The sequence below is a fragment of the Narcine bancroftii genome, chromosome 6 (genome assembly GCF_036971445.1).
Source record: "Narcine bancroftii isolate sNarBan1 chromosome 6, sNarBan1.hap1, whole genome shotgun sequence".
Lineage (NCBI taxonomy): Eukaryota > Metazoa > Chordata > Chondrichthyes > Torpediniformes > Narcinidae > Narcine > Narcine bancroftii.
In genome coordinates, this window is record NC_091474.1 from 12,762,866 (window position 1) to 12,775,810 (window position 12,945).

The 12,945-nt window shown below is 44.0% G+C and overlaps 1 protein-coding gene across 25 annotated transcripts in view; it reads right to left on the minus strand.

The window, feature by feature from the left end:
* The window catches only part of ptprt (protein tyrosine phosphatase receptor type T), a 1,055,968-nt gene that overhangs the window by 283,249 nt on the left and 759,774 nt on the right, over window positions 1-12,945 (minus strand). The window lies entirely within an intron of this gene.

Genomic DNA, 12,945 nt, shown 5'->3' on the forward strand with positions numbered 1-12,945 from the left:
AACTCCTACTGGCGAAGGCACCGTCCTGTGTGATGTCTCTATGGTGCAGACAAGTCTTCCATCACATCCATAACCTTTCGCACCCGTCTATCAGGTCCATGGTCCGTATGGTGACAGAGCAGTTCGTCTGGCATGGGCTGCGGAAGCAGATTGCGGGCTGGGCCAAAACATGCATCCATTGCCAGATGTCCAACGTGAACAGGCACACCAGGGCACCCGTCCAAGAGTTTGAGCACGTCTGGGAACTGTTCAGCCACAGACACGTGGACATAATCGGGCCCATACAAGTTTCCTGGGGCATCTGTTACCTGTTCACAGTGATAAACCCCACCACTCGTTGGCCCGAAGCGATCCTGATGCCAGACGCCTCCACGGACTCCTGCTCCCGAGCGCTGTTGCATGGTTGGGTCACCCGGTTAGGTGTTCAGAATACCCTCATCAGCGATCGCGGCGCCTAGTTCACCACTGTGCTCTGGGCACAGCTCACCAACAGGTTGGAGATAGAGCTACACTGCACCATGGCCTATCACACACGGGCTAATGGGCTGGTCGAGCATCTGCACCGCCACCTTAGTCGGCACTTATGACCCAACTCACCGGTCCTGACTGGGTGGACTATTTGCCTTGGAAGGCATTTGGAATGTTGGCCTTCATAAATCGGAGTATTGAATTCAAGAGTAAGGAGGTTATGATGAAATTGTACAAGGTATTGGTGAGGCCAAATTTGGAGTACTGTGTACAGTTTTGGTCACCAAATTATAGGAAACATATAAACAAAATAGAGAGAGTGCAGAGAAGGTTCACGAGAATGTTGACAGGATTTCAGGGTCTGAGTTACAGGGAAAGGTTGTGCAGACTGGGGCTTTTTTCTCTGGAGCGTAGAAGATTGAGAGGGGACTTGATCGAGGTGTTTAAGATTTTTAAAGGGATAGACAGAGTCAATGTGGATAGGCTTTTTCAATTAAGAAAGGGGGAGATTCAAACTAGAGGACATGGTTTAAGATTGAAGGGGGAAAATTATAAGGGGAACATGAGGGGAAATTTCTTCACGCAGAGGGTGGTGGGGATGTGGAATGAGCTTCCGGCAGATGTGGTCGAGGCGGGATCATTGGTTACATTTAAGGAAAGACTGGATCGTTACATGGATAGGAGGGGACTAGAGGGGTATGGACCGGGTGCTGGTCAGTGGGACTAGGAGGGTGGGGATTTGCTACGGCATGGATTAGTAGGGCCGAACTGGCCTGTTCTGTGCCCACGATGTTCCCGGGCATCCGCTCCATACCCAAGGAGGATCTGCAGGCGCCATCAGCTGAGCTGGCCTACGGCACACCGCTGGCACTGCCCGGTGAGTTCATCAATGCGCCTCACAACCCCCAGCGGTCACCGCACTAGCTACTTCCCCACCTCTGGGCCCACTTGGACTCCTTCGCATCCCCACCCCCGCCCAGACACGGCACACTGCCATCTGATGTCCCCAGCAAGCTGCACTTGCAAAGTATGTTTTTATTCGACGGGGCCTGCCTGCGGTAGCTCTGCAGAGACCTTACAAGGGGCTGTACAGGGTTGTCCAATGCTCAGGGTCTTATGTTCATGCTGGACATCGGTGGCAGGTGGGAGCTGTTTACTGAGGACAGGGTGAAGCCAGCTCACCTCGACCCCACAGAACCAGTGATTGTGGCCCTGCCCAAGTAGCGAGGCCGCCCAGCTAAAAAGGACATTGGCGCTGGTTCTGGGGGGTCTGTGTGGCGGCATGACACTAGGCAGGCAAGCAGCCTCGCTTGTAATCCATGCGGCGGGGCAGCCGGCCAAAATGGCGCCGTCGGGGGAGTTTCTCCTTCTCAGCACCAGGCTCAGAAGCCCGCGCTGGGGGCCATGTGACGCCTGAGTGACATCGGCACTCCCCAGCGTGGTTCTTGGTCAGGTCCGGGCTGGGAATACAAGTCCAGCAATAAACCAGTTTTTCTGCTCACTGAGCTCAACCCGTCTGGTTGTGTGTTCTTTCAGTAGCAGTGTAGCTGCCGCTACAATTCAATGTTAAAGCCTATTGTTTTACTGTACATGCATAAAATTTAACTTGGATAGTTCCAAACTGTAAAGATGAAATCACGAAGCTTTTATCATCTTCCCGGACTGGGGATTGTGTGAAAAATCATAATTCATGTCAATATCAGATGACCAAGGCCCGAATGGAATCAGTATTACTCTAATATAGTTTCAGGGAAAAGAGAACTGGAGTAAATTCAGAATATTTGTGCTTGTCATGGATTTGCCTCAATGGAAATGTACTGTCAGTAAATCAATCACATTATTGGTGGAGCAATGAGAAAGGACAATTTGGAACAGCATGAATTTGATGCAGAATCCTATTTTCATTAGAAAGTATATCCAGTGTTACAGTATATATTCCATGGCACAATTCTCCATGGTTGTGAACCACACAAAATGAATGCTGTCCAACTTGTCTCTCCCAGAAGAGGTCTCTGAAACAATGGAAAGTTTCTTTTCACCCCAAAAAGGATGTAGCTCATTATCCTGCTAAATATGGAGAAAACGAAAGGTGTGCCTGATAAATCTGCTCCAGCCGATTTTGTCCTCAGTGCCAGTTCAATAGCATGTTTTTTTCCCTGCTCAGAAGCCAGAGGCCCACCCATCTTGTAAAACAAATGGTGAGAACTGGGGTGGGTGTTGGTTCTAAAGACAGCGGGATGCACAACCTCCAGATGTCAAACTAAATTAATGCCAATGTCAGTGGTGGATGCTTTGAATGGAGGATCAATTTCTGCTAAAGGCTTACAAATGAATGCTGGTGAACAATATACTGTAGTGAACCATCACACGAACTTTCCAAAGCTCAAATCAGAGAGCTGTAAGGGATACAGCAATGACTGGAATTTTTTCCTATTGACAATATTGTCTGGACTCAATTTGCCATTTGGTCTGTTGAGGTACTTGTATGAACTTGATAAACCAGTGGCTTTCATGAGCAGGCCACCCATCTCCATGCCCAATGCATATTAAATCATGCATTTTTTGGCGGTGCGCATCACTGATGGGAGGCAAACCGGCACTGTGTAACAGTCACGGCAGCTGAACAGCCGCATCAAAATGGCACCGTTGGGGTAGTCTTTTCTGCCGATCGGGTCTTCACGCGTACAGGGTAACGCCATGTCATTTCCGGCTCGAGGGTGGGACTTACCCATGGCCTTAAACAACTGAAGTGAAAACGGGCCCACTGGTTACTGGTCTTGTTCTTCCTGACTCTGTTTAGCTACCGCTACGTTGGTGACTTCGATGGGTCCAGACACCTCTGTACTCAACAGTATGGACGTTGCAGCAGTCAGACTCCCAAGTTTCTGGACCATTTGCCCACGCACTTTGTTTGGACAGGCAGAGGTACAGTTCCAGATAAAGCAGATGACCTCAAGTACTACTATGTCATCAGCTCCCTGGACAAGGAAACTGCAGCCAGAGTGGACAACCTCATACAGAACCCACCGTAGGAAGGTAAATACTTGGCATTGAAGGTGCTGCTCATCAGCACCTATGGGCTCTCAAGACGCCAGAGAGCAGCCAGGCTCACACCTGGATGGCCTAGGGGACAGGACGCTATCTGTCCTCATGGACGAAATGCTCATGCTGGCAGAGGGCCACAAGCCCTGCCTCATGTTTGGACAGGCATTCTTAGAACAGATGCCCGATGGCATCCAGCTGCTGCTAGTGGATGCGGATTTCAGCGGCCTCCGCAGGGTCACAGCAAAGGTGGACATCCTCTGGCACACCAAGAGAGTGAACAAATCTGTCATGAATCAGCTGGCATGCCCCCAGACAGAGCAGCAGCCCAAAACCCAAACAAGCGGGGATCAGCAATGCCCTTGTAAGCCAGAAGAGGCGTGCTGGTGTTTTTACCACCAGTGCTGGGGAGCAGAAGCCTGTAAATGCAAACAGCTCTGCGTGTTTCTAGGAAAAGCTCAGGTGAGCCACTGCTAATGGCTTCAGTGGCTGACCACCCAAACAGCCTGCTACATGTAATAGACAAGTTCATGGGCTGCTGGTTCCTTGTCGATACGGGGGCGGAGCTCAGCGTCATTTCACCGACGGCACTAGAAACCAACAGAGCACTCAGGGCACAGAACATGATTGCTGGTTCTGGGTGGGGGGGGGGGGGGGGGGGGTGGGTGGGACAGTTGTGTGGCGGTGCACATCACTGACGGCAGGTGAACAAGCTCTGTGTGTTACGGTCACGGTAGTGGACCAGCTGCTTCAAGATGGCGTCACCAAGGTAGCCTTTTCTGCCGGCCAGGTCAGGTCCGCATACGCACAGAGTAACGTCAGGATACTATTTCTGCCATGAGGGCAAGACTTACCTGTGGTCTTACAGAGCAGCGAGGGATGTTTCAATAAACAACAAGAGTGCAAATGAGCCCACTGGTTACTGGTCCCATTCTTCCTGACACTTGTTTAGCTACCGCTACACATTCAACTTATGGCTAACGAATGCCCTCACAATTTTGGACGCCGAGAGTAATAGTTTAGGCTAGATGGTTGGAAACTCAGGCTGGAATCTTCTAACATGGCTCATTGTCACCCCTTTGATCATGTCATGCTCAGAGCCACGGAATGACATTAGGTTCACAACTAAGCTCTCAAACAAAAGTCTAATTAAAGGATCCCAAATGGACAAGGCACTAATGAGGGAGGAGCCCATGTGATGTCCAAAGAATGAATTATTTGCTCAGTGCTTAAAATGTAGCTCTTAAACAGAAGAAAACACAAACCAATTCACTTTGCAGTAACAATCCTAATAATTTCAGTCACCGCTCTCTTAGGGTGCATTGTGTAGGATCCAAATCATTCAGGCAAATTTAACATTAATGACTTATTGACAGGACCAATGCACAGGTCTGTCCACAACACAGCCAAGTAAAGTGCCAAAAGTAATGAAGGTTTTGATGAGTACACGAACACAATCAATTGCTTCAAGTTAATCAATCCTGAACCTGCTGTGAATTTTTAAAAGAAGCTTTTATCACTCTGCTCCTTCTGTCAGGTGTTCTCCCAAGAGCTTTTGCAGAGCTGGTGCAGTCAAAGTGTTGGGACATTAAAAACTGAATGGCCAGTGACCACTGGAACCTGAAGACTTCAGGGACATGGTTTATATGGCATCACTCTCATACCACCATTGAGACAAGTTGGTTCAAAGTGGATTTCAGGAACATGGTGATATTTGTTCTTGAAAAAATGCTGTGAGGATGGAGATGAGATGCATGCTGATACAGGCCAACATTCTCAGAGCCTGTAATGTCTTTGTCAGTCCCATTGCACTGTGTCTCATTGCTGTTACTGATTTGAGGAAGATCTAGGCTATGCAGAGGAACAAAACCCTGAATTGCTTTGCCCATGTCATCCACCAGCCAATGCATCTGGTGTACATCTCTCTCCAAGCAGTACTGGCATTGGGGGCCAAAATCTCAAAAGCCAGCTCTTCAAAGAACCTATCAATGTTGCAGACTTGTGCTTTGCGGGACCAATTACTGTGACCCCACAGATGTTCCCTCTGCCTCCTAGATTCTTACCTCTACAGAGCTCTTTGAGTCTGAAGTTAAAGATCATGAAACTGCTCATTTCAGTGTCTGATCTCTTAGGTTGCACCTTCCTCCCGTACCTGCTCCTTCTTGCTAAGTACAAGAACATCTCACTATTTATCCCAGATGGGTGTTGAACAGGTGTTCTGGGCTTCGAAAGGAATAGAATACATGATACATTATGAAGTTATTGGGGAGATCCCAGCTGTTGAGAAATGGTTTTTAGACTGCAGGCATGTAACAGTGCAATCAAGGAATTTTGCCGCTACTCAGGCAGTCTATAAAGGAATGTACAGGAGTTTTGCCTCAATTCCTGCACCGCAGTTTATCCTGCAGGATCCCTACAACTTTTTGGAGGAAGCCTGCAGTGAAAATCGTAGTGGAAGAATTTGTTGACGGTCATCCACTCTACTGCACATCTAACCACTGGGACTGTTGCACTCAGGTACTTGCAGTCTAAAAAGGCGTCCAGTGTGAACAACCACATGGACAGTAATTATGTTAATTTTTTTCAGCAATTTCCCCGACATTGCAGTCCCAAAATCATTAATGATAGGTTGGATAATTAAATGGGGAACCTTTGAATATACAAATTTAGGTTTTGAGCTTGAAAGTGTATGCAATAAGTGAAGGGGTGGAGATTTTGCTCAGAGAAGCCAACATCCGTGTCTCATGTCACTTGTTCACCACTTGCCATTTATTGTCAAAGCTAACTCCTCCACCTGGGATAGGATAGTGCTGTTGGATCATCCTCCCATACCTTATTTATTTCCTTAATTTTGCTTGTTGCCTTGTTTGGTACAAGGAGAAGAAGAGTCAGGAATCATTCATGAATCAGCGAAGAACATGTCGCTTTCTGTGTATAAGCTAAATGGAGAAGATGCAGTGTTGTATAACACTGGAAAATGAAGATTTTGCTTCCTGACCATTTTGGGGTGTATTTTATGGATTTTGAGCTGTTGATCATGAAAAATCACCTTCAATTTTTCTTACCGCAACTTTTTAAAAATATAACAGGAAATCACAAAATAGGTTATTTTATTTTAATTTTTTTAAAGTCTACTAGCATATTGCCCACAAGGCAAGCTGTTTGAGAGTGCCTGGGTATGCACTCAGTACAGCCACTATTCAAATGTCTTAGGCCTGAGCATGCTTAGTCAGGATAGATGCAGACAGGCTATAAAAGCAGCTCACATACAGTATACAGATAGCTCAAAGACACTGCATAACTGCACTTACTAATAAAGCCTAGGAGTTCTACTTTGGCTCCAAAATTGGTGATTCAGCAATCAGATGCTGAGAACAAATGAAAATCAGGGTTTTTTTTTAGGTCAGTTGAAGTAACACAGTGTCTGCATCACTATGCTCAATTCAATAAAAGTTAATTTTTCTCCAACTTCCAACATGATACAGCAAATCTGAAAATATCTTTCTTTTCACCTTGAAGTTGTCTATCATAATCCCCATTTTAAATTTTTTTATTATATAAACAGGAAGCTAACCTTCTGAAAAATAATGTTGTTCATTGTAATCTGAGCCAATCAATGCATGTTAACACATGGGTGAGATCAATACAAACTCAGTGGATGGTGCACCATGCTTGGAAGTTTAAAGGGCCAACAATCATGTGCCTTAGTCTTCACTCCATTAAGAATATCTACAATAGGCGGTGTCTCAAGAAAGCAGCCTCTATCATTTTAAGGACCCTTACCACCCAGGCCATGTCCTCTTCTCATTGCTACCATCAGGAAGGAGGTATAGGAGCTTGAAGGCAAATAACCAACAGTACAAAAATGACTTCTTCTCCCCCTGCCACCAGGGGGAATGCCTGCTGGAAGGAGCAACTTTGAAAGGAGCAAATTTACATCCTTCATCTCATCAAGAGCATCTCCAGAGCAGTGGTCAGAAATCCCAGTTGCAATTTCTCCTTTCCTTATATAGCTGCCTCCAAACACACTGGACCATGAGCTATCAATTCAGTCTGACAACTGATTTTACATTTGTGTTTACACAAGGTTTCCCAACATTTTCACTTATTTGAGTGATTTGAGAGGCACTTGTGGAGGCACATGAACAGGCAGGGGATGGAGTGATCTGGATTATGTACAAACAGATGAGATCAGGTTAAAATGACACTGTGTTTGGCACAGATACATCTGTAGCTTGTGTTGTACAGTTCACAGTTCTATGATCTATGATCTAATTACTATTCTATTGATTATTTGAAACTTGGCAATGACCACATAATGGAGGAAGAACAAAGATAGCTGAAATACACTGTCTCAAGACACTTATCAGGAATAGCATTATGCTATAATAAATAACACACATCAACAATACTAAAATTAAGTCCAACAATTAAAATCCACAGGGCCACGGGCTTATACTATTCTTCACGTCATGCCTGTATGCTATTATTCTCTTAAAGTTTAGAAGAATGCAAGATGATCTAATTGAAATGTGAAAATTTCATAAATGGCTGAACAGAGCAGACATGAAGATGATGTCTCCCTTGGCTGAATTGTCTAGAACCAGGGCTCAGAGCCTCAAAAGAAATGGTGACTGTTCAGAACAGAGGTGAGGAGATATTACTTCACCCAGAGCATTGTCAATTCTTGAAATTCTCTACCCAAGAGGGCTATGGTGTATACTCACAACAAGATGCATAGACATGGAATCAAATTTATTGTTATGAACATGCTACTAAATTAGTTGTTTTCTGGCAGCATTACAGGTGCAAATATTGCTATAAATTATTATTATTATTTTTTTTAAAAAGTGCAAAAGAGAAAAAGTGGGAATAGTGTCTGTGGTTCATTGTCCAATCAGAAATCTGGAGGCAGGGGGAGAAGAAGTCATTTTTGTACTGTTGGTTATTTGCCTTCAAGCTCCTGTACCTCCTTCCTGATGGTAGCAATGAGAAGAGGACATGGCCTGGGTGATAAGGGTCCTTAATGATGGAGGCTGCTTTCTTGAGACACCGCCTATTGTAGATATTCTTAATGGAGTGAAGACTAAGGTACATAATTGTAGATGCCTACTGAATTAATATATATATGGGATAGTTCAGTAAAGCAGAGCTGAGGTAAGAAAAAAAAAATCAACAATTGAAGAGTTAAACAGGCACAAGGGTAATACTGGCCAATATTTCTGTTACAGGGTCAGTGAATGGAATTTGAATCTGGCACCATCTGTATGGAATTTGTTCATTCTCCCATGTTTTCATGGATTTCATCCAGGTGCTTCAGTTTTCTTCCACCCTTAAAAACATACTGGGTTGAGATCAATTTTGTGTAATCAGACTGCATGGGTTTGAGGGCCTAAAGGTCCTGTTACTGTGCTGTATATCTAAATGCAAATTTTAAAATTCTCATGTTAAGAAATGCCATGCATTGATCTAGTTCTTAGTTTAAACTCTTGTCAATTCTTTGAATTTGTGCAGTCTTTAGGTCAGTTTACCTTGACATATGTTCTGATTGCATTTCTACTACCAGCTCAAGCTGGGAATGGGGAAAACAAATTTTGATAATGGTGGATGAGGAGTGGGAGAGTATCAACAGCCCTTGTTCCAACAGGACTTTCAATTTTCTCTCGTTTGAAGTCATCAGGAAATAAAATCAGAAGCAAAGCAATCTAGGCAGTGATGTATTCACATCTAATTTTTACTTCAGTTCAGGTTGCTTTCAGTCATATTCCCTCCTGCCACTCCCACCTTTGGGGAATATTTTCTTATTGTTTTTCACTAGCAAGCACATGGGGAACTTGATTATTCATACTATGAAGCTGTTTAGAGTTACAACTGAAAACTACTGAAAGCATAGGTTGGAACATAGCTTCAACAAAACCATTTGAAAGCCTGAAAATTAGTTTGTGAAATACATGTACTGTGATGAGCATGTTGGTAGTAAGGTGTTGAAAAAGATGATGGGGATTGGTATACACTGGATAAGTAAATTTTCCGGTTGCCTGAGATTGTGTGTTGTGTGATTGGGGAACTGACCTTTTTGTGGGGGAGAGGGGTTCCAATTTTAAACTTCTGTATTTTTTTTCCCTATTGATTTTCTGCAATTTTTTTTTGTTAGTTGTTTGAGGCTTGAATTCTGGATTAACAGAGATCTTATGGTAATATGTAAACACATGAATAAATGTGACAAAAAGGTTCAAGAGGAAACTAAGAGTTAGCATACTTTGCATGCATGATGCTCATTTGTATTTAAGGGTTGACAGCTGAATTTTTGGACAAGCCTGAGACCCTGCCAACATGGAATAATTAAAATGATACGATTTCACTTCACTCCAGACCATGGACAAGTTGTAAATTGAGGCCAAATCCTGCAAATTTGCTTTATCCACCATTGGTGAATGTGGTTGCTTGGTGTACCATCTGCAAAGTAATGGTCTCTGACAACACCTCCCGAACCTGACGTCAACCTTGCAGAACAAGGTTAAAACATAGATTATATTGTTACGTAATGACCGTGACAGAGGTGCACCAAAGAAAAGGTACAAGGACTGCCTAAAGAAATCTCTTGGTGCCTGCCACATTGACCACCGCCAGTGGGCTGATAACGCCTCAAACCGTGCATCTTGGCGCCTCACAGTTTGGCGGGCAGCAGCCTCCTTTGAAGAAGACCGCAGAGCCCACCTCACTGACAAAAGGCAAAGGAGGAAAAACCCAACACCCAACCCCAACCAACCAATTTTCCCTTGCAACCGCTGCAATCGTGTCTGCCTGTCCCGCATCGGACTGGTCAGCCACAAACGAGCCTGCAGCTGACGTGGACTTTTTACCCCCTCCATAAATCTTCGTCCGCGAAGCCAAGCCAAAGAAGAAGAATGACAGAGTCTAAAAATCTCTCAGACAGCACATGCTCGCTCACCCGCCCGACAGCTAACAATCCCAGACTTCCCTCCAAATGGAGTATGGGCAACAGGGTGAGCACAGGCAGCATTCATGGAAGACAATGGGCTTCCAACGTTTCAGGCCGTAACCTTTCACCAACCCTGGAGCCATCTTATTTCAGCAAATGATTATTGGCCTTTGCTCACTCTGGCTAATTGAGGCAGATATCCTTGCCAAAAGTAGTAAAATACAATGGAGGTTGCTTGCAAAGTCTCCTAAATGTGCCAAAACTGCATGGAGTAGAATGAATGGGCATGCTCGTGTGAAGGGTATGGTATTAAATGATGGATTATGCAAGATAGAGGCTCAAAAGCAACAACCAGTTAATTGTGCTGAGAGTAATCTATCAATTAGAATTAGCTGTTGAACCAATAGGTCTTCCTGGTCAAACCACCTTATTCTGAAGGTTCGAGACACCACAGACATTAGAAGAAACCTTTGCGTCACATCCCACTTTCATTGCAGGAGTCGACAGGTTTCCTCAAGCATACATAGGGAAGGAAATGGGGAGGAAGCAAGGGCTTGAGCAAGTGATTTCATGGAAATGACTAGGTTCTGTTAAGGATGTTGGCAGCAAGAGGAGGTGAGGTGAATGAGCAAGGGACCAGAGGTACAGATTTTGTGAAGTTCTTTAATTAACACTGAAGCAGGTCTCACCCTCACTGAAATGTTTGAGTATTCTTAAGGGCCTCACAAACATGATAAGAATTGCATACATTGGAATAAACAAACAGTATGAACGTTGTTTGACATTAGCAACAGTTTCAACTTTGGTTGTTTGTATTAACTCAAAAATTGCACTCCATCCTTAGAATTGTTTGCAGTCCTGGTCTGCTTGGCTGACATCAGGTTCGGGAGGTGTTGTCAGAGACCATGGTACACCAAGCAACCACATTCACCAATGGTGGATAAAGCAAATTTGCAGGATTTGGCCTCAATTTACAACTTGTCCATGGCCTGGAGTGAAGTGAAATGATATCATTTTAATTATCTTTCTTCAAGATTGTCAGGTATTAACTGATGTTCATTTCAATTGGAATTCTTTTCCAATGTTTTCTAAGAATGCTTAGCATTTTGAATATGTTGAACAGGATGTGATGTAAAAGTATAATTGTGTGAGAACAGAATGACTAAATTTGTGCAGGTTTTCTTCAATGGCTCTATTGTTGATGTGGACAGATTGAAGGCTTCGCCTCCCATTATCCCAAACCTACTACATCCACATTACCAAGTAATTTTCTGATTTAAAAAATGGATATTCTACAGAATGGAGATAGAAGACTGAAAGAGTATAGAGAGGAAAGATTTAAGAGGGCATGAGAGGCAACTTTTTCACTCAGAGGGAGGTCTGCATCTGGAATGGAGGAAACTATAGAAACAGGTACAATTTCTTCTTCTTCTTTCTTCTTTTCTTTGGCTTGGCTTCGCGGACGAAGATTTATGGAGGGGGTAAAAGTCCACGTCAGCTGCAGGCTCGTTTGTGGCTGACAAGTCCGATGCGGGACAGGCAGACACGGTTGCAACGGCTGCAGGGGAAAATTGGTTGGTTGGGGTTGAAAGACATGAAGACATATTTATGGATAAGAATGGCTCAGAAGGATATGAACCAAGTACAGGTAAGTAGGACTGGTCAGCATGGACGAGTTAGATCAAAGGGGCTCTTCTATGCTCTCGGCGAATTTATCATTCTTTCCAGTTGGATCTCTGTGCCATGTAACTAAATGTCAGGAGTGGTCAGCCACTCTAGAACACTTTTCCAGAAGGGCAGTGAAATGTCAATATCTCTAGCACTCCTTGAAGGAAGTCAGTGTGAAAATTCTGGAATTGGTATGCTCTGATCTATGCTGGCTGGTTGGTAGAGTCAAGAAATCTTATTTTACAGCACGCTGCTAAATGCTGAGGTGAGAAGGTGATGCCATAGGTCTTGAAACCGGTCATGGGGTGAAGAAAGAATTATGAAACTGTACCTCTGACTGTCAATCCCATGTTCCCACTGAATAGAATTTCTTCACAAGAATGTGAATTGCATAGCAGATGATAAACAAAACAAGCCATTTTATTTTCTGGGGTGAAGGATCTCTTTCTATTAAGCACAAAACTTATGTAATTTTGCAATGACAGCACACAAAATGTAGATGACAAGCCATTCATTTTGAGCAGCTTTGTACATCAAGCAATTTTAGGTCTTGTGGCTTTTATAATAATGATGTGAAAAATATCATGGGACCAAAAATCAAAGGAAAAGTATAGTCTTTATCATCCCTTTAATCAATTTTTCTTTGGTCTTATTTCTTTTGGTGATGGATGTGTAATTTCTACAGGTTTTTACCTCTCACATTCTTTTAACTACTTGGAAGCTTTTGTTCTTTGTTCTTTAGGACAAAGGGAGTAAATTATTGACTTTGGTGCTGGTGCAATCGACGAATCGACTGGGTCCCCCATCTGCTGTTGAACTCCCCT